Source organism: Pecten maximus, chromosome 1 (assembly GCF_902652985.1).
Source record: "Pecten maximus chromosome 1, xPecMax1.1, whole genome shotgun sequence".
Lineage (NCBI taxonomy): Eukaryota > Metazoa > Mollusca > Bivalvia > Pectinida > Pectinidae > Pecten > Pecten maximus.
Window position 1 is genome coordinate 15124356 of NC_047015.1, and position 22486 is coordinate 15146841.

Sequence of the window (22486 nt, forward strand, 5' to 3'; positions counted from 1 at the left end):
TAAAGATACCATATATACCGGAAGTGTAGGGTAAAGATACCATATATACAGGAAGTGTGGGGTAAATATACCATATATACCGGAAGTGTAGGGTAAAGATACCATATATACAGGAAGTGTGGGGTAAATATACCATATATACCGGAAGTGTAGGGTAAAGATACCATATATACCGGAAGTGTAGGGTAAACATACCATATATACAGGAAGTGAGGGGTAAAGATACCATATATTTCGGAAGTGTAGGGTAAAGATACCATATATACCGGAAGTGTAGGGTAAAGATACCATATATACAGGAAGTGTGGGGTAAATATACCATATATACCGGAAGTGTAGGGTAAAGATACCATATATACAGGAAGTGTGGGGTAAATATACCATATATACCGGAAGTGTAGGGTAAAGATACCATATATACCGGAAGTGTAGGGTAAACATACCATATATACAGGAAGTGAGGGGTAAAGATACCATATATTTCGGAAGTGTAGGGTAAAGATACCATATATACCGGAAGTGTAGGGTAAAGATACCATATATACCGGAAGTGTGGGGTAAAGATACCATATATACAGGAAGTGTGGGGTAAAGATACCATATATACAGGAAGTGTAGGGTAAATATAGCATACAGTATATACAGGAAGTGTAGGGTAAAGATACCATATATACAGGAAGTGTGGGTAAAGATACCATATATACAGGAAGTGTAGGGTAAAGATACCATATATACAGGAAGTGTAGGGTAAATATAGCATACAGTATATACAGGAAGTGTAGGGTAAAGATACCATATATACAGGAAGTGTGGAGTAAAGATACCATATATACAGGAAGTGTAGGGTAAAGATACCATATATACCGGAAGTGTAGGGTAAAGATACCATATATACAGGAAGTGTAGGGTAAAGATACCATAACAGGAAGTGAGGGGAAAGATACCATATATACAGCAAAGGTGGGTTAAGAATCCATATATCGATGTGATAAAAGCCAATAACAGGAAGTGCTAGGTAAGACCATATATAGGAAGTGTGGTAAGTCTATACGAATTGGTAAACGAACCATAATACCGAAGTTGTGGGGTAAGTCCTATCAGAAGTGTAGGAAAGATACCAATATACACGAAGTGCGGTCAAGATCCAGATTTCAGAAGTGTGGAGTAAAGATACCATATATACCGGAAGTGTGGGGTAAAGATACCATATATACAGGAAGTGTAGGGAAAAGATACCATATATACACGAAGTGTCGGGTAAAGATACCATATATACAGGAAGTGTAGGGTAAAGATACCATATATACAGGAAGTGTAGGGTAAAGATACCATATATACCCGAAGTGTAGGGTAAAGATACCATATATACAGGAAGTGAGGGGTAAAGATACCATATATACAGGAAGTGTGGGGTAAAGATACCATATATACAGGAAGTGTAGGGTAAAGATACCATATATACACGAAGTGTCGGGTAAAGATACCATATATACAGGAAGTGTAGGGTAAAGATACCATATATACAGGAAGTGAGGGGTAAAGATACCATATATACAGGAAGTGTAGGGTAAAGATACCATATATACCGGAAGTGTAGGGTAAACATACCATATATACAGGAAGTGTAGGGTAAAGATACCATATATACCGGAAGTGTAGGGTAAAGATACCATATATACAGGAAGTGTGGAGTAAAGATACCATATATACAGGAAGTGTCGGGTAAAGATACCATATATACAGGAAGTGTAGGGTAAAGATACCATATATACACGAAGTGTCGGGTAAAGATACCATATATACAGGAAGTGTAGGGTAAAGATACCATATATACCGGAAGTGTAGGGTAAATATACCAAATATACAGGACGTGTGGGGTAAAGATGCCATATCTACAGGAAGTGTAGGGTAAAGATACCGTAAGTGTAGGATAAAGATACCATATATACAGGAAGTGTAGGGTAAAGATACCATATATACAGGAAGTGTGGGGTAAATATACCATAAACATTTGTATACAGGAAGTGTAGGATAAAGATACCATATATACAGGAAGTGTGGGGTGAAGATACCATATATACCGGAAGTGTAGGGTAAAGATACCGTATAAACAGGAAGTGAAGGGTAAATATGCCATATATACAGGCAAACGTGAGTTAGAATCATTTCATTCAACAAAAAGCCGAGAAAGTGCGAACGCCATATATAGCGACTTTGTTTCTCACCTGTAACCCGACAGCATCATCCTGTTTCTGTGTCCTAGATATGTGACGTCACAAGTTCAACGCAGTCGCCTCGGCCCGATTAAGATTATGCCTAAGAAAAACGAGATGTCCCGTCATATATATGTGCCATTTCGTCCTTTCGTCTATTCGCCCCGAAAAGACGAAAATTAACAAACCCTAAATTTCGTCTTTTCGCCCTGAAAAGACGAAACATCAGATGCGAAAAGACGAAATAAGTGACTTTAATTCTCGTTTTTTTTTTCCAGTTTAATTAATTTGGTCTTTTCGATTTTTCGCTCCGAAAAGAAAATTAGTAAGCTTAATTTTAGGATAAATTTAAAGTTTGTTAATTTAAAGTTTGTTAATTTTCGTCTTTTTCAGTGAAAGGGCGAAAATAAAAAAAAAAATATTTGAAATTCGTCTTCACCCTGTATGACCGACACCAGATATAGCTATTTCTAAGCGGACAAATAACACAACGAGAGGTCAAATCACGGTCAACACTATGGTATTTAATGTAGTTTTAAGCTAAGATTATCCTCTAATTTATTCATGCTTGTTTGGATAAGATTTATTGATGATTCCATGGTATGCGATTTTCAATGAACAAACAATACATGTACGGTTTTTATGACATAAATCAGCCTTCCAGTACCGACTAAACGTCCACATGAGCGCTGTTTTAGATGTTGAAAATGCATTTAAGACTTTATTTTAAAGAGTTCGCCATTTAAAATGATGAATATTATCAAGTAAGACAATTTTATGTAATGGAAGTTATTGGAATGCACGAAATATGCGAGAATTTTCGTTGTACGGCGTATAGCTAAAAGTATGAAATCTACTGAACTGACAGATTTTGTTGTCTGCATTTCCCGATATTTACATTGTGAAATCAGTACATAGTTCTGGTGATTCCACTTCATAGTCATACCTTGATCAACTATATCATTTTTTAGCTATAATTCATTTCTTAAATCTACAAATTCAACGTTTATTTCTTGGAACACTGCGATATCGTCGGTACTAGGCAGTCTATTTATGGATAGTTTACGTTTCTGAATCAATTTCCATAAAGTTTCTGTGCAGTAAACACTCACTAAACATCTGTCTGACATCTTTTGCTATTTATTGTACATAAGCTTGAAAACTTACCGCGATCTGACTCCAGCATCTAACTGTTTATAGCTTCAGATGTAGCTATATCCGGTGTCGGTCATTCACGGTGGTTGTGGAGGGACTTCGTAACGTGTCAGTGTTAAGAAGCATTTGGTACAGTTTACGGAAATCGGAAAAGACCCACGAATTGTTTCTACTGTGTTACAGACGACATACGAGGGCAGCCCATGTCCCAGAAATTAACAAGTTGTTCTCCCAGTCCAACGTCCTATACTACTCGTTCAGTGGATTTCCCGATAATGTATCTACGTAACTTTGATGTAATCAAATTAAACCTCGACTTTCATTTCATCATAATATTATAAGACAGCCATGAAGTGCGAAAAATAAGATTTTTTTCAGCAAATGTCTCGTACTCGGTTGTAAACATTTAAATTCGCAAATGGTAATTTAATATATATTCTATGCATGTAAAGGTATGTGTTATTAAGTTTATTCCTTTTAAAAATCGCACACGAAAAACTGCAAAATACATATAGATGAAAACGAGATACTGATGTCAAGTTACACCACAGACTATAAATTCACTCGTGTAAACTACTGTGTTTACTAAATGGATCTTGTAAGATTCCCTGTTGACCAAGTACTCGGCCAAACTACACTGTCCGTCATGTTACATGTGACCTAAGTACCAATATGTAACTTTACAGGCCTACATAGGGTAGATCTGTCCGTTCTGACCTATCTATAACCCCTAAATTACTGTTTCTTCTGCATTTGAAAAAAAGGGATATTCATTGTATAGTTTTTCCTAAATCGCATCCTGATAAGACAATTAAATATTACGCGGGGCGTTTTACTTTTAATCACAATACACAGCCAAAATAACTTGAATCTGATTATTAGATTGAAAATATCTGACATGCAATTAACAGTGCCATGATAAATAGCGGCACTCACAACAAGTTAGTACTCATAAAAGCAGGTTAATTGTCCGTCAATAACACTATAACATACACATGTATATAAGTGTTTTTACTGTATAAGGCAAACAGTGACTGACGCGCGTATCTAAACACATTTCTACTAAACATCTTAAGTAAAGTACACATGCCATTCTATATAAAGTCAAGCTACCGTTGTAATACTTTCCATGACTTTTATTTCGATCATCTTCAATATAATACAACTCCTTAAAATCCGTGTTCACTTCACAATTTGACCAGTATAGCCGTTGGTTGAACTTGTGATGTCAAAGCCAGAAACCGCAGACTTTGGGGTCGGTATCTTGGCACTGGTGGACCGATTATGATACCGTTTTCGACTTATTTCCTTGTCGAACAAGTGGAATAAAAATTAAATCTAAATGGATATCAATTTTCGTTCCAGTTACACTAATGAAATACACCGCTGTCATATTTAATCATTCTTATATTCAAAATAACAAGCAACCACAAAACAAACAAGACAAACACGATCATTATTAATTCCCTGAGGGATTGGAAGTGAAAATCAAATCTCTTCAATCTAACAAAATGTATCAAATCTGAGTTGATAAGCTCAGAAGTAAGTTATTGAGGCTTGCTGCTATCATTTTGCCATAGCTTAATTTTTAATGAATCTATTTTAACAATAAAACGTAAAAATGAAACGCTTTACTTTGTAGTGTTAAAGTTTCATGTATTTTCCATATTTCCCACGACACTTGAACTTTAGTTTGGATAAAAATCAAGTCTGATATACGTTTTTATCAAAGCGAGCGGAATTGTATAACAAATTCTATTCAAACGATGATAATTAGATTTATTGATACCAGTAAGAGTGTCGCTATGCGGTATGCTTTTATAATTAAAACGATAAAGGTCGAAACTCGATGCTACAGTACTCCGATGTTATACAGTTCCTATCACACCCAATAAAATACATGCATGTAAGAAAAGTCTGAATTATTTCTAAATCAATCCATAGCGATTAACGGAAATGATTTTTTTTAACTGAAATGGTAATTCAGAACTATACAATGATGTATCTGTCATTAGCTCGTTCGCTCGTATTTTACTCTTTACCTAACAGCAACAGCGAAACCGTAGCAATAAAAGCTAATGACCATCGTCTAACAATCTGTACCTTAAGGTAAAGCTAGCAATGACAGCTAATGACCATCGTCTAACAATCTGTACCTTAACGTTAAACTAGCAATGCCAGATAATGACCATCGTCTAACAATCTGTACCTTAAGGTAAAGCTAACAATGACAGCTAATGATCATCGTCTAACAATTTGTACCTTAACGTTAAACTAGCAATGACAGCTAATGACCATCGTCTAACAATTTGTACCTTAGCGTTAAACTAGCAATGACAGCTAATGACCATCGTCTAACAATATGTACCTTAACGTTAAACTAGCAATGACAGCTAATGACCATCGTCTAACAATTTGTACCTTAACGTTAAACTAGCAATGACAGCTAATGACCATCGTCTAACAATATGTACCTTAACGTTAAACTAGCAATGACAGCTAATGACCATCGTCTAACAATTTGTACCTTAACGTTAAACTAGCAATGACAGCTAATGACCATCGTCTAACAATTTGTACCTTAACGTTAAACTAGCAATGACAGCTAATGACCATCGTCTAACAATCTGTACCTTAAGATTAAGCTAACAATGACAGCTAATGACCATCGTCTAACAATTTGTACCTTAACGTTAAACTAGCAATGACAGCTAATGACCATCGTCTAACAATTTGTACCTTAACGTTAAACTAGCAATGACAGCTAATGGCCATCGTCTAGCAATTTGTACCTAAACGTTAAACATAACTATGGCAACTAAGAACAATATTCAAACAAGTAAGAAAGTATCAAATGTCGATGACCCCTTTACTTTACACTAGCGAGCTAAGAACCATTTTATAGGAAGCACAAGGTTTTGGCACTTTAACGGACAGAGGGCTGGTGATGGTGCGCGGCGAGATTTAAGCCCGGGAAAAATACTCCATATTTTGCTCCAATCATCTGAACCACAACTGCTAAATCTGATATCTAGCCGGGATAATTACATCTCATAATCTTCACGATCAAAACAACTTTACCGAAGCCATGATTACGGGCTAGGATCAATATGTATTATAACTAATACTGTTTGCGGACTAATACATGGACACTTTTGTATGGGAAGGTCTTGCAAGAGGGTGGTGATGGGGGATTATCTTCATGATATATCTATATATAATATAAACTCTATTGCCTCAGTTTGTCAGTACATATGCGCCTTCATAAAGGTATGATTATTGTACGAAATATCCAACTTATTTTCGAGATCTACCAGCTTGTGTCAGAACGTGTATCACTTCCGTATTGTCGATGGCACGTCCTGTGGTGCAGTATAATGTAAAATGATAAGTAAATAAGAAATGAACAAACACTAGCTTTAAAATATAAACCACAGTATTGTCAAATAAACCGAAGTTTTACAAGCTCCCATCTATTGCCTTACTGAAGATTTCAACGGAATAATGGCCAAAGTACACCTTTTGATAGACGTCAATTGGTCGGGTCGTTTCAGTTTCGTCATCAATGACCTACTTCGGGCGTCATCTATTTTATTCCGTCTAACGTAATTACATATGTGTGTATAAACAACAACCAATCATTGCCGTGCTTCCAAGTGACGACGCGTGCTTAAACGATGTCTAGTTCCTGTTGTCGGACCAAGTGGTCGAGTAAAGTCGACTAGACATGTATAGTGTAACTTCTTTTTCTCTACACGCGCGCATTACATGTAACCAAGGTGAGTTCGCTTCTACTATAATTAAATTATGGTCACTACTAGTGATAGACGTCAATTGGTGGGGTCATTCTCAGTTTCGCCATCAATATGTGGCGATATCGTATCGAGTTAGAAAATCTAGTGTTCCTACTTCATTATCCATTTATTGATGATTAAAGATGTGTTGGACCGAATTACTTGTTTAGCATCCGGAGACGTGTCCGTGTGCCTGTGGCTACTATCTCTCCCTGTCTTCCGAAACACTCCCTTGTCGGTGAAATTCCTCTGATGATAGAACAAGTCGTGTCACATTGCTCGTCCAGCAACGTTCCAGCGTCAGTCGTGAACTTCCGGCGCCAAAAAAAACTTTCCTTCTAATATACAGCGGTTTAACATCAAATTGGAAACATAACATTTAAAAATTTAATTTCAACCCGGAAACAAGTCGAATATATACATGAGCCTCGCTGGATCGATTTGCTGCCAGTTATTCGGAGAAAATTTTAAGCAAACAAGTAGTCAGCTTATTGGGAAAAGTTGATCTTCGCTATCGGTCATCAGAGACTTTAGTTGGGAAAGGTCAAACATTTAATTCCGAAAATTGACCTATTAAAATTGTCACTCTAAGCTCTGATTACAAACGTAGCTGACTACTAATGTTTGCAGAGTGGTCTCCAGTCGACCGCAGGATGACGGTGGAGCCAAATGTCATGGAAAACCTGTAATTAACACAGATACATATACATACATTTATATATACGTCTCAACACGCGTGTATGAAGTGGCACTGCGCGCGCGTTAAGAACTAACGGATACGTTACACCAACAAGAGAACCACACAGAACAATGTGAACATAATTATATAATTGTGTGTTATTTAAGAAATAATTAACGATGATTCGTGTATTATTGCAGGATATACAACGAGGACGAGGATATTTTGCAATTGAATTAATAACGAAGGCCGCAGGCCTGAGTTATTAATTAAAATTGCAAAATATCAGAGTCCGAGTGGTATATCCTGCAACAATACACGAGTCAAAGTTGATTATTTCTTAAATAACACACACTTATATAATTGTAGGATTCGAACTCGCGTCGTGATAAGACTTTATTGAAAGACTAACCCATTAGCCCACTTGGCTATAGTAACCTTTTGTAAAACGGGTGAATATTAGATATATAAAATTGTTACAGCCGTGACTCCCGACCGTGTATAATTGGCACGAGAGTGGGTTATTGGAAAATAATACATGGTTTTAAACCAATCAAAACTGGCATTGTATAGCAAACATGGTAGAGTTGTAGACAGCCAATGAGGTCCCGGGCCTGTACAATGGCCTAATTAGTGTCGCCCATCGATGGTGTATAGCAGGGTTCATTAGCTCACCGGTTACCAGTTTTAAATTCCCATGCATAAAGATCACTGATGAGTCCTAAACTCATATTTGAAGGTGCTTTGCATGCTAGCAAATCTTAGAACACAATTGACCATAATACATTTGCTCTGCTACTTAAGCCATTAAACACATAGACAATGTATCATTATCGGCATATTTTAACTGTTGCGATGGGGACAACAGATCTTTTGATCTCCCCAACCCCTCTAGAAACCTTTAATTTTGCCACCACTTTTTTCTTACGATCAACAGTTACCCCTCAATCCTAGGCAATATCAGTTACCTCCTACGACATGTAGTGAGATTTGACCGGCATATTAAACATGTTTCTACATTACACCATGCTACTTATCAACCTAATAACACTAGCGACAGTAATCCGTACTACAGCGTCAACAGGCGTCGAGATATCCCCTAACTCGTACTGAGCAACAAATGGCGGGCTCCGAATAAAAACTGTCCCGCGTTTTCAAAAGATGTTCAATGTTAATTAGCAGTCATCGATAAATCACTATTCATTAAATAAAGATCACGGGTATTGAATAACTAACCTCCAATCATACTAATAGGATCTATCTAAACTAGCCATACATTTTTTTGAGACATTTTCATTTTTAACCAAACTTCCAGGCTACCAAGGGAAACACCATTTTGCATTGCGGTGTGGAATACGGAGCCTTTCAATAAAGGATAGTCATAGTAAGATCACCGAATATGTGGAAGACCATCGGATATTAGCTGTGCACAGGATAAGGAAAGAAAGAAAAACGAGGTGTACGTCTTTATGTCTGACAATGACTCGTTTTGTTTACGTTTTATAATAAGGTACAGTATATCGCACCAGTGTCGACACAATATCAATTGCAAATTGCACCATTCATTAAGCTTTTGGTTAAGAAAGAACTGTATTTTTGTCTGAAGTGATGTCGAAAGATGAGGAACATTTTCTACAGTAACAAAGCAAGGAAGTGCGATCCATTGTGTTTAATCATCTTGATGAAAATGTTAATTCGTTTTTTATTTATTAAAGACTGATGTTAGTTATTGTATTATGTAACATCAGTTTCGACTGACGATGGGATCATACGAAGACCATCGCACTTGAACGTAACCATGACAACAACAACATGATACCTCCTGGTCATCTCTTCATGCCAACGGGCCAATCAGAATGGATGCACCCGGACAACACGATAAGGACAGAACGAAACCTGAAGCGATGGTGACCAGCTGTGATCTCAACACTGCTAAAATATTAAGATAACAGTTTTTACCTCCTGATCATAGCATTTCTATTCTTATCTGTTGTTACTGAATCTAAAGTAGTGACCATTGGAATAAAGGAAAAACCTTTTAAACGTACACTGATTTCCCTTCTGTCGAGCGGTGATGTACAAACGTACAATGAGTTATTGTTCCCCTCTGTCGAGCGATGATATACAAACGTACAATGAGTTATTGTTCCCCTCTGTCGAGCGATGATATACAAACGTACAATGAGTTATTGTTCCCCTCTGTCGAGCGATGATATACAAACGTACAATGAGTTATTGTTCCCCGCTGTCGAGCGGTGATATACAAACGTACAATGCCTTTCGAAAGATGTAGGTTGGTGAAGACGTCACTGCACAGCTGACTAAATGGTCGCTATCATGACCTCACTACGGTAAGGATATCGGCGACTGTGAGAATGTTTATAATTTAGTTCCTTCGCTTCCAACTTTAGGGACTGGCATCGTTTCCAGTGGTGAGTTATCCTTAGCCGTTTCCAGTGGTGAGTTATCCTTAGATCGTTTCCAGTGGTGAGTTATCCTTAGATCGTTTCCAGTGGTGAGTTATCCTTAGACCGTTTCCAGTGGTGAGTTATCCTTAGATCGTTTCCAGTGGTGAGTTATCCTTAGACCGTTTCCAGTGGTGAGTTATCCTTAGACCGTTTCCAGTGTGAGTTATCCTTAGACCGTTCCAGTGGTGAGTTATCCTAAGACCGTTTCCAGTGGTAGTTATCCTTAGATCGTTTCCAGTGGTGAGTTATCCTTAGATCGTTTCCAGTGGTGAGTTATCCTTAGATCGTTTCCAGTGGTGAGTTATCCTTAGACCGTTTCCAGTGGTGAGTTATCCTTAGACCGTTTCCAGTGGTGAGTTATCCTTAGACCGTTTCCAGTGGTGAGTTATCCTTAGATCGTTTCCAGTGGTGAGTTATCCTTAGACCGTTTCCAGTGGTGAGTTATCCTTAGATCGTTTCCAGTGGTGAGTTATCCTTAGATCGTTTCCAGTGGTGAGTTATCCTTAGACCGTTTCCAGTGGTGAGTTATCCTTAGATCGTTTCCAGTGGTGAGTTATCCTTAGACCGTTTCCAGTGGTGAGTTATCCTTAGACCGTTTCCAGTGGTGAGTTATCCTTAGACCGTTTCCAGTGGCGAGTTATCCTTAGATCGTTTCCAGTGGTGAGTTATCCTTAGCCGTTTCCAGTGGTGAGTTATGCTAAGACCGTTTCCAGTGGTGAGTTGTCCTTAGATCGTTTCCAGTGGTGAGTTATCCTTAGACCGTTTCCAGTGGTGAGTTATCCTTAGCCGTTTCCAGTGGTGAGTTGTCCTAAGACCGTTTCCAGTGGTGAGTTGTCCTAAGACCGTTTCCAGTGGTTAGTTATCCTTAGACCGTTTCCAGTGGTGAGTTATCCTTAGATCGTTTCCAGTGGTGAGTTATCCTTAGATCGTTTCCAGTGGTGAGTTATCCTTAGATCGTTTCCAGTGGTGAGTTATTCTTAGACCGTTTCCAGTGGTGAGTTATCCTTAGACCGTTTCCAGTGGTGAGTTATCCTTAGATCGTTTCCAGTGGTGAGTTATCCTTAGACCGTTTCCAGTGGTGAGTTATCCTTAGACCGTTTCCAGTGGTGAGTTATCCTTAGACCGTTTCCAGTGGTGAGTTATCCTTAGACCGTTTCCAGTGGTGAGTTATCCTTAGATCGTTTCCAGTGGTGAGTTATCCTTAGACCGTTTCCAGTGGTGAGTTATCCTTAGATCGTTTCCAGTGGTGAGTTATCCTTAGATCGTTTCCAGTGGTGAGTTGTCCTAAGACCGTTTCCAGTGGTGAGTTATCCTTAGACCGTTTCCAGTGGTGAGTTATCCTTAGATCGTTTCCAGTGGTGAGTTATCCTTAGACCGTTTCCAGTGGTGAGTTATCCTAAGACCGTTTCCAGTGGTGAGTTATCCTTAGATCGTTTCCAGTGGTGAGTTATCCTTAGACCGTTTCCAGTGGCGAGTTATCCTTAGACCGTTTCCAGTGGTGAGTTATCCTTAGACCGTTTCCAGTGGTGAGTTATCCTTAGACCGTTTCCAGTGGTGAGTTATCCTAAGACCGTTTCCAGTGGTATCCATTTCTAAACATTTCTATGTCTTTGTTATTCGCCTCAATTCCAACCTAAGTTTTGACAAACACTCATGTTTCAATGTAATAATCTTACTTATCCAAACCATTCCATGGTATTTTCATATTTCTGTTTTATTTACAATAAATACAATGGCTATGGTTATAAGATAGATACACAAGTGTTAAACTTAGAACAGACAAGAGATAATATATTGATGGCTACCAATGGAAATCACCATTGTCACTGTGGTTTAATATCGGTAGGTCTGAGTATTGATTTACAGCATTTTAAAATAAATTGTTTTTCGTCTTCCTGGTCTATATTAATCATCACCTCTAAAACATTTGTACATTTAAAATAAAATGAACACAGCAAAATATTTACAGTTTAAAATATATAAACCTCTGTACCATTATAACAAAACAGTCATAAAATGCTTCATTCAATGTCACACAAATCGGCTTTTTTCTACAGTGTATATTTATATACAATGTTATGATGTAGTCCGCCTGTGATATACAGTAGAACCTTCAATGTGTGAAATCGATACTTACATGATCGAACTATAAGTCCAAAGACGTCACTGTTTAAAAATAGAGATATATGACTCCGGTGGGTTATTAGACACGAGCTCACGGACTCTGAGACAAAACTGGAAACATACACGATCATTAATATTACTAATTGTTTAAATAAAAAAAGATGAGTACAAAATTGTTTGTGAAAGTCATTTATTTCAGCACGCGTCCAGTATAATGTAGAGTTGTGTTTTTTTATTAGTATTTCGTTAATTTCCTCCAATATTGTACACCATATGGTAGCTATAAACCCGACATATACTCATACCCGCACATCCTCAAACGAGGCATGTCCGCCCTCACACATACAAACACGTAGCTGATACAAAGGTCACCTACAAATATTCATTATTTCTACACACAAGAACACAATACAATCTCCTTCTCATAGCAGTAGTACAATACACAATACTAGAGAACTTTAAGACACTCATACCCCGAATAGCCCTCTAAGCCCTTATCACACACTAAAACATACGACTGTTTTTACCTTTTATCGAAAATCCCTTTTTCACGCCTCTGCATCTACGTCAGGACCCTAGAGGACGAAATCGTCAAGAACAACAACAACAAGAAGAAGAACAAGAAGACGAACTAATTAGATAGATTTACATTTTATGGGAGCATAAATGACACCTAAATCGCGATACACTCCAAGAGTATGAGTATATTTAGCGCAGCACAGCCATACAATGTTTGAATGATTGAAATTTTAAGATACGACACATTAATACCAACATCTTTCCATATACACACATAAATATCCTCTTCGGTCGTATGGTAAACTCGAGCTACTGTAGCAACTTCCAACTGTCGTCATATTTGATGTTAAAGTTGAATAAATGCACACCATGTTTCTGCTATACTTTTAATTCCAAAATCGACGCGGTTGTAAGAATATGGCGGATCGACGGTGAATAGTGAATTTATCCATGCGCAAATTTGTTCCGGGATATGATTCGAACAAAATATACTTCGTAATTTATCATCACATTGTTCAGTAAAACACAAGATAACAAATAACACAATTTTATCAAAAATAAATGATAATTAAAAAAGAAACTTGCATATTTATGAAACTTTTATTATTTCCATGCACTCTTTTGTTTACCAATCTGATGTTTTTACTGTATTGTATTGTTTATTCACTTTAAGCCTTGTGGCCCATCGGTATTACAGCAAAAACAGAATAATGTCATGTGCATGTACAATAAGGATATCAAAAACATATACAAAATGTTAAGTATGATATGAAAAATAACCTACATTGTACAAGACAAGAATGAATTTGATAGATTGGCGGACAGCTGTGAAATATATATGAGATAATTGTATGAAGTCATATTCATAATTTGATAGATTGGAAGACGACAGACATAACATATGAAGTAAAAAAATGTGCCAGAAAATGTCATTTGCAGGAGGTAACCGGAAGAAAATACATGGTAATTAAACAATGCATATTACATATTAAGCTTGAAACGTTGAACGTAATAATAAACTTGATCGTAAGTAGTTACCTAAATGACAAAGTTCCTTACTATTACGTACTGCTAGTAACTGTACAAGTTTATACGACGACGGACGGTTCCAATAGTATTTTTGATAAATTTTTTACGTAAAGTTGCATACAGAGGACAAATAAGAATAAAATGAAATTCATCTTCTACCTGATTTTGGTTACAATAAATACAAATTCTATGTGCCCTTTGGATATTACGATATCTGCCTTCTTCTATTCTTAACTGATGATATGATAAACGAAACTTTGATATAAGCCGAGAATAAATATCTGGAATTGATTTTGCCAATCTGGTTTTAGATGTCGTTTAGATTATATTTCTGAATACGGCATGTTGATGCATTTAGCAAAACAGATTTAGAACGCCATCATAGGTAGCAATTTCTAGGGTTGAGATGATGTTTTGAGGAAATGCTACTGACCTGAGGTAAAATCGACAATGTATTTGCAGCTTTGTATCTAATCACTTTTTACAGCTTAACGCCGGTTATAGCTCACATATTCACCATAACATTGTATGGGATGCTAGGAATCCCCACAGCTACCTATGATGATGGCATTCCCTTTCTTCGAGAGATTCTAATATGTCTAGGGTTTCCCGGAAAAACATTTAAGTGTCTTGATGTTGTCATATATGCAGAAAAATAAGATTATAATTTCTACCAGATTCTTGAATTTGGACACCCACAATTTGAAGACTAACGGTGACAATCTCTAAAACATTTAGATATGTTTTTTTTAAAGAATACAAACATCATCTCTCATGTTGCATTTATGGCGGAATGGTTCTATCTCAGGAACAGGATTTACAGTGGAATGGTTCTATCTCAGGGACAGGATTTACAGTGGAATGGTTCTATCTCAGGAACAGGATTTACAGCGGAATGGTTCTATCTCAGGAACAGGATTTACAGCGGAATGGTTCTATCTCAGGAACAGGATTTACAGCGGAATGGTTCTATCTCAGGAACAGGATTTACAGCGGAATGGTTCTATCTCAGGAACAGGATTTACAGCGGAATGGTTCTATCTCAGGAACAGGATTTACAGCGGAATGGTTCTATCTCAGGAACAGGATTTACAGCGGAATGGTTCTATCTCAGGAACAGGATTTACAGCGGAATGGTTCTATCTCAGGAACAGGATTTACAGTGGAATGGTTCTATCTCGGGGACAGGATTTACAGTGGAATGGTTCTATCTCAGGAACAGGATTTACAGTGGAATGGTTCTATCTCAGGAACAGGATTTACAGTGGAATGGTTCTATCTCGTGAACAGGATTTACAGTGGAATGGTTCTATCTCGTGAACAGGATTTACAGTGGAATGGTTCTATCTCGTGAACAGGATTTACAGTGGAATGGTTCTATCTAATAAACAGGATTTACAGCGGCATGGTTCTATCTCAGGAACAGGATTTACAGCGGAATGGGTTTATCTCAGGGACAGGATTTACTATACTTGAATTGCCAGAATCCGTTTAAGTATCAAAAAACGACAAGTGATATTCTCTTACCCAATATTAAGACAGACCACATATATCTATACCATGTTCTTCTATACATTTTAGAATTAATGGCTTGCTTGTCATAACACCTTCCATATTCCAACACACTATAGCGGGAGGTATAACGCGACCAGGTGTCCCGGAAGGATTAGCTTATCGACGACACCCCCTTATATATGTTAAATCCAGGTAATGCTAAGTCATCGAAATGACAATGTTTAAAGTAAGTGCTTCTCATTCTGCTTCAAGTTTATGCTAATTAACTTTTAATCAATACATCCAGTTCCGGTTTCCTATATTTGGCTTTATTGTATAGTTACGCTCCACCTCTTACATTTAGACAATCTCATTTAAATGTATATATGTCACGCCTGGTACCTGTTGTTTAACCACAGTAAGGTTAAAATGTATCTCAGTTTTAATGATATAAAGCTATATTTATCTAGTAGCCGAGCAAACATGACAACCAAGTTTGCGTTATAATTCGAATTAAAACAAAACGAAATGCGAAATGGAGATTTTCCTTTTGAAGTTTTTTCTTTCAGCGTTTAGTAAAGTTATAAAGCTAATCAAATATTCTTTATCGTCCTGTGTCAACATTTTAATTAAAGTAATTAACATGAATGAATTTAATGAGATACCTGTGTTAATTTATGTATAATATGTTAGAGTGATTAGTATTCCATTCCGAGTCCAGGTTAGTGCGTGTCACCGGTCGTAAACTTTACTTACACCTGTCAAGAAGGACCGTAATGTATTCATTAATGGGAATACGTCACAAGAAACCGATTACAGTATATATCTAGTAACATCATAAGGTTATCAATTAAATATGTCCCGACATTTCTACCATATTACATTGTATATATGTGTACCGCCAGATTGTCTAGGATAAAATCGGCAATGTCTCCTTTTCATTAATCTGAATAGCATTTGCTTTACGCTTAAAAGAGAGAATACCGAGATGGTGACAGTGCCGTTATTCCATTTATAGATGGGATCGAAGTTTTACTGAAGCCCGTGGAACATTAGGAGAACAGTACAAAGTGATCAGTCATTTATACACGGTTACTATAACCTCCCCGGTCGTTTATGTGTTACCATATCTCCATATGTGTAAGGATTATAGTTTATGTATTACCATATCTCCATATATGTAAGGATTGTCGTTTATGTATTACCATATCTCCATATATGTAAGGATTATAGTTTATGTATTACCATATCTCCATATATGTAAGGATTGTCGTTTATGTATTACCATATCTCCATATATGTAAGGATTGTAGTTTATGTATTACCATATCTCCATATGTGTAAGGATTATAGTTTATGTATTACCATATCTCCATATATGTAAGGATTGTCGTTTATGTATTACCATATCTCCATATATGTGAGGATTGTAGTTTATGTATTACCATATCTCCATATATGTAAGGATTGTAGTTTATGTATTACCATATCTCCATATATGTAAGGATTGTAGTTTATGTATTACCATATCTCCATATATGTGAGGATTGTAGTTTATGTATTACCATATCTCCATATAGGTAAGGATTGTAGTTTATGTATTACCATATCTCCATATATGTAAGGAGTGTAGTTTATGTATTACCATATCTCCATATATGTAAGGATTGTAGTTTATGTATTACCATATCTCCATATATGTAAGGATTGTAGTTTATGTATTACCATATCTCCATATATGTAAGGATTGTAGTTTATGTATTACCATATCTCCATATATGTAAGGATTGTAGTTTATGTATTACCATATCTCCATATATGTAAGGATTGTAGTTTATGTATTACCATATCTCCATATATGTAGGATTGTAGTTTATGTATTACCATATCTCCATATATGTAAGGATTGTAGTTTATGTATTACCATATCTCCATATATGTAAGGATTGTCGTTTATGTATTACCATATCTCCATATATGTAAGGATTGTAGTTTATGTATTACCATATCTCCATATATGTAAGGATTGTAGTTTATGTATTACCATATCTCCATATATGTAAGGATTGTAGTTTATGTATTACCATATCTCCATATATGTAAGGATTGTAGTTTATGTATTACCATATCTCCATATATGTGAGGATTGTAGTTTGAACTTATTTCTTTATTATTCCCCAAATCCGTGAAATCAAGCACGCCGCTCATGTTTTTCATTGTTTTCATTGTTTCCTAAGATTTTATTGAATATGTGTTTCAATTAAGCGACTGTCACGTGGTTGTAGTTATGTTGTTTGAAATGTCAGTACAATGATACAGTACTAGGATTATTACGTGTATAAATCTACAGGCTAACACCGAACTGATTGGCTATGAACATATAGATAAGTAGTCCACGGTAGATAGCATGCTCCATTATTACCACTGTTTACCTGATCATGACCCCTACACATACAAATATATGGCTGAAATAGCATTGCAGTAGTTGTTATAACGAAAGCAATTACAACCTCTCCTGAATAGTGGTATACGTTAAGTGACACTGTCTGGGTTCCAGTTTTGTCCAAAAACGTCATTAAAGAAATGTAGAATAGCGAAACAGCTGACGCAGTTTTTGTTTTCAAATACCGATAACATCTCGAAAATAGGTTTTATATGGGACTTATGTACGAGCAACAATACTAAATGATATAATGAATTCGTTTAGAGGTACAGCTAAACACTGTCTGATCTCCTCTAGCGTGTCACATTCATTTTTGTGTCTTGACAAAAGCGGCGGTAAGATTTCGGTAATTTGACGAACACTGTACGTATGTTACCGATACCAGAAGCGTACAAGCTAATGAGTTTTGGATCAGGTGCTTTGTTCCGACATGACGTTGGTAATCACTGATATTCTGTATTGTCATATCCATCGTTAAGACATTTGATAAGTCTCGACTCTTCGGAGATGAAGGACTATTCGGCTATATTTAGAACAATGACCGTGCTTTGACCAGGCATTTTTACGACCTTAACAGTCACTAGGTATCATATATCAGTATTTCTTTTACAGGAAGAACCTCCTACTTGGCTGGCAATAAGTTAAGAAATGGCGAAATTCTTCGACATCGTTTTTAGATATATCAACGAATTAAGGAGCATTGCTGTTTATTTTTGTATTGTCGGGTTCAACGTCACGGGAACGATTGGGACTGTTCAAAAGTTACAAATACACGAGCTTTAGCTAGTATTTATTGTAAACAATGACTAACGAGAGTGAAAAAAATAACATACAACGACCATGAGTTTGTGTGACCTGTTTCTATCAGAATAGAAAAGCTATTCTGGGGATGAATTGACTTGTGTCAATATGTGTTCTTTTCACAATACCACAATAGCAAGAAGAAAAACGTTGGTTAGTATTCGGTATACTGACCAGATGTACCTGTAGGTTTGATAAAATACCATGCAATAATCACAATTTTTGTCCTGTTTGTTGTTAAAGAAACCGATAACAGACGCATTTCCGACTTCGGGCGTTTTTGTGTACATATACACAAATACTGAATTAGCTAGGAAAAGAAAGAAAAGGAAAAAGTTCAATGGGAAAAATATATCGGACTGGTTTCAATTTACTGTTGCTGCTAAACTTTACACATAGGTGAATCAATACGATGCCAAATAGGGTGACAGCACTTCAGCCAAACTAGAAAACTGACATCTGGCTAGACACTGTGTTTTTAAAGGTCGTAACTAAACCTACTTAATAGCTGATGGCATACTTACGAGAGTCCTACCTACATGTACAGGGAAACCAATAGTCAGAACAATACTGTAACCATGGTGACACGTCAGATCTCCCTTACACGATCAACGCATTTCAAATGAACATTAGGTTTGGCAGCATTAGGCTTCATTTAAACAAGTGACCCCCTTGAAATGCCCTCTAGACTATAAATGGAGCTACTGCTGACCTTCAGTGGCGATTGTCTGTCGGTGGACAGCGCCCGATTTAGATCGATATCTTTGCCATGTTTGATGGAGTGATAATAGTCAATGTTAGCGGAGTTTAATTATACTCGTCAAGATAACGCTTCATAAAATCTCCATAGAATGGATATATAGGAAGTAACCTACTTCATAATTCCCGAATGGAAGCCCAATTACTCGTTGCCGCACGCGAAGTCTCTCGGGGGATGTCGTGCAGGTGCGAGCAAGGAACACTTACTAGACCGCAAGGCCGAACGTTCGATCCTAACTCGATTGTTTTACATATTAGGAGCATCGATCAAAATATTTCATTGTCGCGTAGAAAATCTGTGAATCAAAAAGTTCATGGATAATCGATAAACGGCGTCGAGCACAGCCAGCCCACGCCATCTACCCTCCCTCTTCGTCCGTTTAATAGCTATATTGCTTACCTCTATGAACTTTGATATTTTAGAGAATAACAAGATGTCATGATAGACGCCCCAGCAAGCCGTTGTGACAAGATATAGACTCGCAATCAAAACCTGTCACTTCAGAGGTCTCACCGTAGAGAGAAGCCGGATTTAGACATTCATAATCGCAACTTATGTGTTCCAAAGGATTCTTTATTGTGTAAGGTAAAACGGCTTTCAGCGTCATTCATGTTGTTTCGTGTATCTGAACTAGCAGTTGTCGAGTGCATGAATAGACTGTCCGGAGTACGTGGACCGTGGAGAGGGACCATCCGGAGTACATAGACTGTGGTGAGGGACCATCCGGAGTACATAGACTATAGTGAGGGACCATCCGGAGTACATAGACTGTGGAGAGGGACCATCCGGAGTACATAGACTGTAGTGAGGGACCATCCGGAGTACATAGACTGTAGTGAGGGACCGTCGGAGTACATAGACTGTAAGGAGAGGGACCATCCGGAGTACATAGACTGTAGTGAGGGACCATCCGGAGTACATAGACTGTGGAGAGGGACCGTCGGAGTACATAGACTGTAGTGAGGGACCATCCGGAATACATAGACTGTGGCGAGAGACAATCCGGAGTACATAGACTGTGGTGAGGGACCATCCGGAGTACATAGACTGTAGTGAGGGACCATCCGGAGTACATAGACTGTAGTGAGGGACCATCCGGAGTACATAGACTGTGGCGAGAGACAATCCGGAGTACATAGACTGTGGTGAGGGACCATCCGGAGTACATAGACTGTAATGAGGGACCATCCGGAGTACATAGACTGTAATGAGGGACCATCCGGAGTACATAGACCGTGGTGAGGGACCATCCGGAGTACATAGACTGGCGAGAGACAATCCGGAGTACACAGACTGTAATGAGGGACCATCCGGAGTACATAGACTGTGGCGAGAGACAATCCGGAGTACATAGACTGTGGTGAGGGACCATCCGGAGTACACAGACTGTGGTGAGGGACCATCCGGAGTACATAGACTGTGGCGAGAGACAATCCGGAGTACATAGACTGCGAATGAGGACCATCCGGAATACATAGACTGGCTGAGAGACCATCCGGAGTACATAGACTGTTGAGAGACAATCCGGAGTACATAGGGACTACTGGGACCATCCGGAGTACATTAGACTGTAATGAGGGACCATCCGGAGTACATAGACTGTGGCGAGAGACAATCCGGAGTACATAGACTGTGGTGAGGGACCATCCGGAGTACATAGACTGTAATGAGGGACCATCCGGAGTACATAGACTGTAATGAGGGACCATCCGGAGTACATAGACCGTGGTGAGGGACCATCCGGAGTACATAGACTGGCGAGAGGACAATCCGGAGCTAACACAGACTGTAATGAGGGCCCCCATCCGGAGTACATAGACTGGCGAGAGACAATCCGGAGTACATAGACTGTGGTGAGGGACCATCCGGAGTACACAGACTGTGGTGAGGGACCATCCGGAGTACATAGACTGGCGAGAGACAATCCGGAGTACACAGACTGTGGTGAGGGACCATCCGGAGTACACAGACTGTGGTGAGGGACCATCCGGAGTACACAGACTGTGGTGAGGGACCATCCGGAGTACATAGACTGGCGAGAGACAATCCGGAGTACACAGACTGTGGTGAGGGACCATCCGGAGTACATAGACTGTGGTGAGGGACCATCCGGAGTACATAGACCGTGGTGAGGGACCATCCGGAGTACATAGACTGTAGCGAGAGACAATCCGGAGTACATAGACCGTGGTGAGGGACCGTCGGAGTACATGGACTGTGGTGAGGGATCGTCCGGAGTACATGGACTGTGGCGAGGGACCTTCCGGAGTACATGAATAATTACTTTAAACACAGAACGAGTCGTTGATGGAAAGCTATAAAGTACTGGCAGTTAATGTTTAATATAGTATTTTCCGTTCCTTTTCAGGTCGAAAGATTTCAAGACGAGGGCCGATTCTAGATGCCAAACCCAGTTTACTGGGACAGTTATTACTTTTAGACTCGGGTCGTTCAATTGCTTACATTTCGAGCTTAATCCCAGCTATGTCTGGTCTTCAGAGTAATTACTGAGAAAATGACAGGGTCTCAGTTACATTTAAACTTTGAACACCAAGTTTTCAATATTTATTCGCCGTTAAACTTTCGGTAAAATCTTCTTTGATGACTATAATGTATAATATGTGAATACATGACTCAGCAATTATCCATTTATATATCGTGTGTTGTACGCTTCGTTTGTTTGTATTAAAAGTATTGAAATTTCAATAATCAAACTAAATTAAATTGATTACTATTTGTGTGCAAGAAGGTTAATTCTTAACTCAGGAATTATAAAATGTAAAATCCTCGAGGCTATTCCTCAAATCCTTATCCCTAAAAGAATTTGACTCTAGAATCTGTTCATACACCAATCATCTATCTAATATTTAAATTTATTTGAATAGTAAAACTGAATACATCTGAATATATTTTCTTCTTCCATTTATCATATTCTCTCTCGAGGTCATATTCTTCGAATAAATTCAAAAAATTAAGTGTGAATGTATCCAAACTTCATCTATCTAGC

The 22486-nt window shown here is 38.0% G+C and overlaps 1 protein-coding gene across 2 annotated transcripts in view; it reads left to right on the top strand.

The window, feature by feature from the left end:
- Positions 1 to 9888, top strand: part of LOC117325798 (protein dimmed-like) — a 44047-nt gene extending 34159 nt beyond the window's left edge. For both annotated transcript variants that reach the window (XR_004532383.1, XR_004532384.1), the window contains 2 exons: positions 9157 to 9298; positions 9590 to 9888. The gene's annotated coding sequence lies outside the window, so the exon portion shown is untranslated. The remainder of the gene's footprint in view (positions 1 to 9156; positions 9299 to 9589) is intronic.
- The last annotated feature ends 12598 nt before the right edge of the window (positions 9889 to 22486 follow it).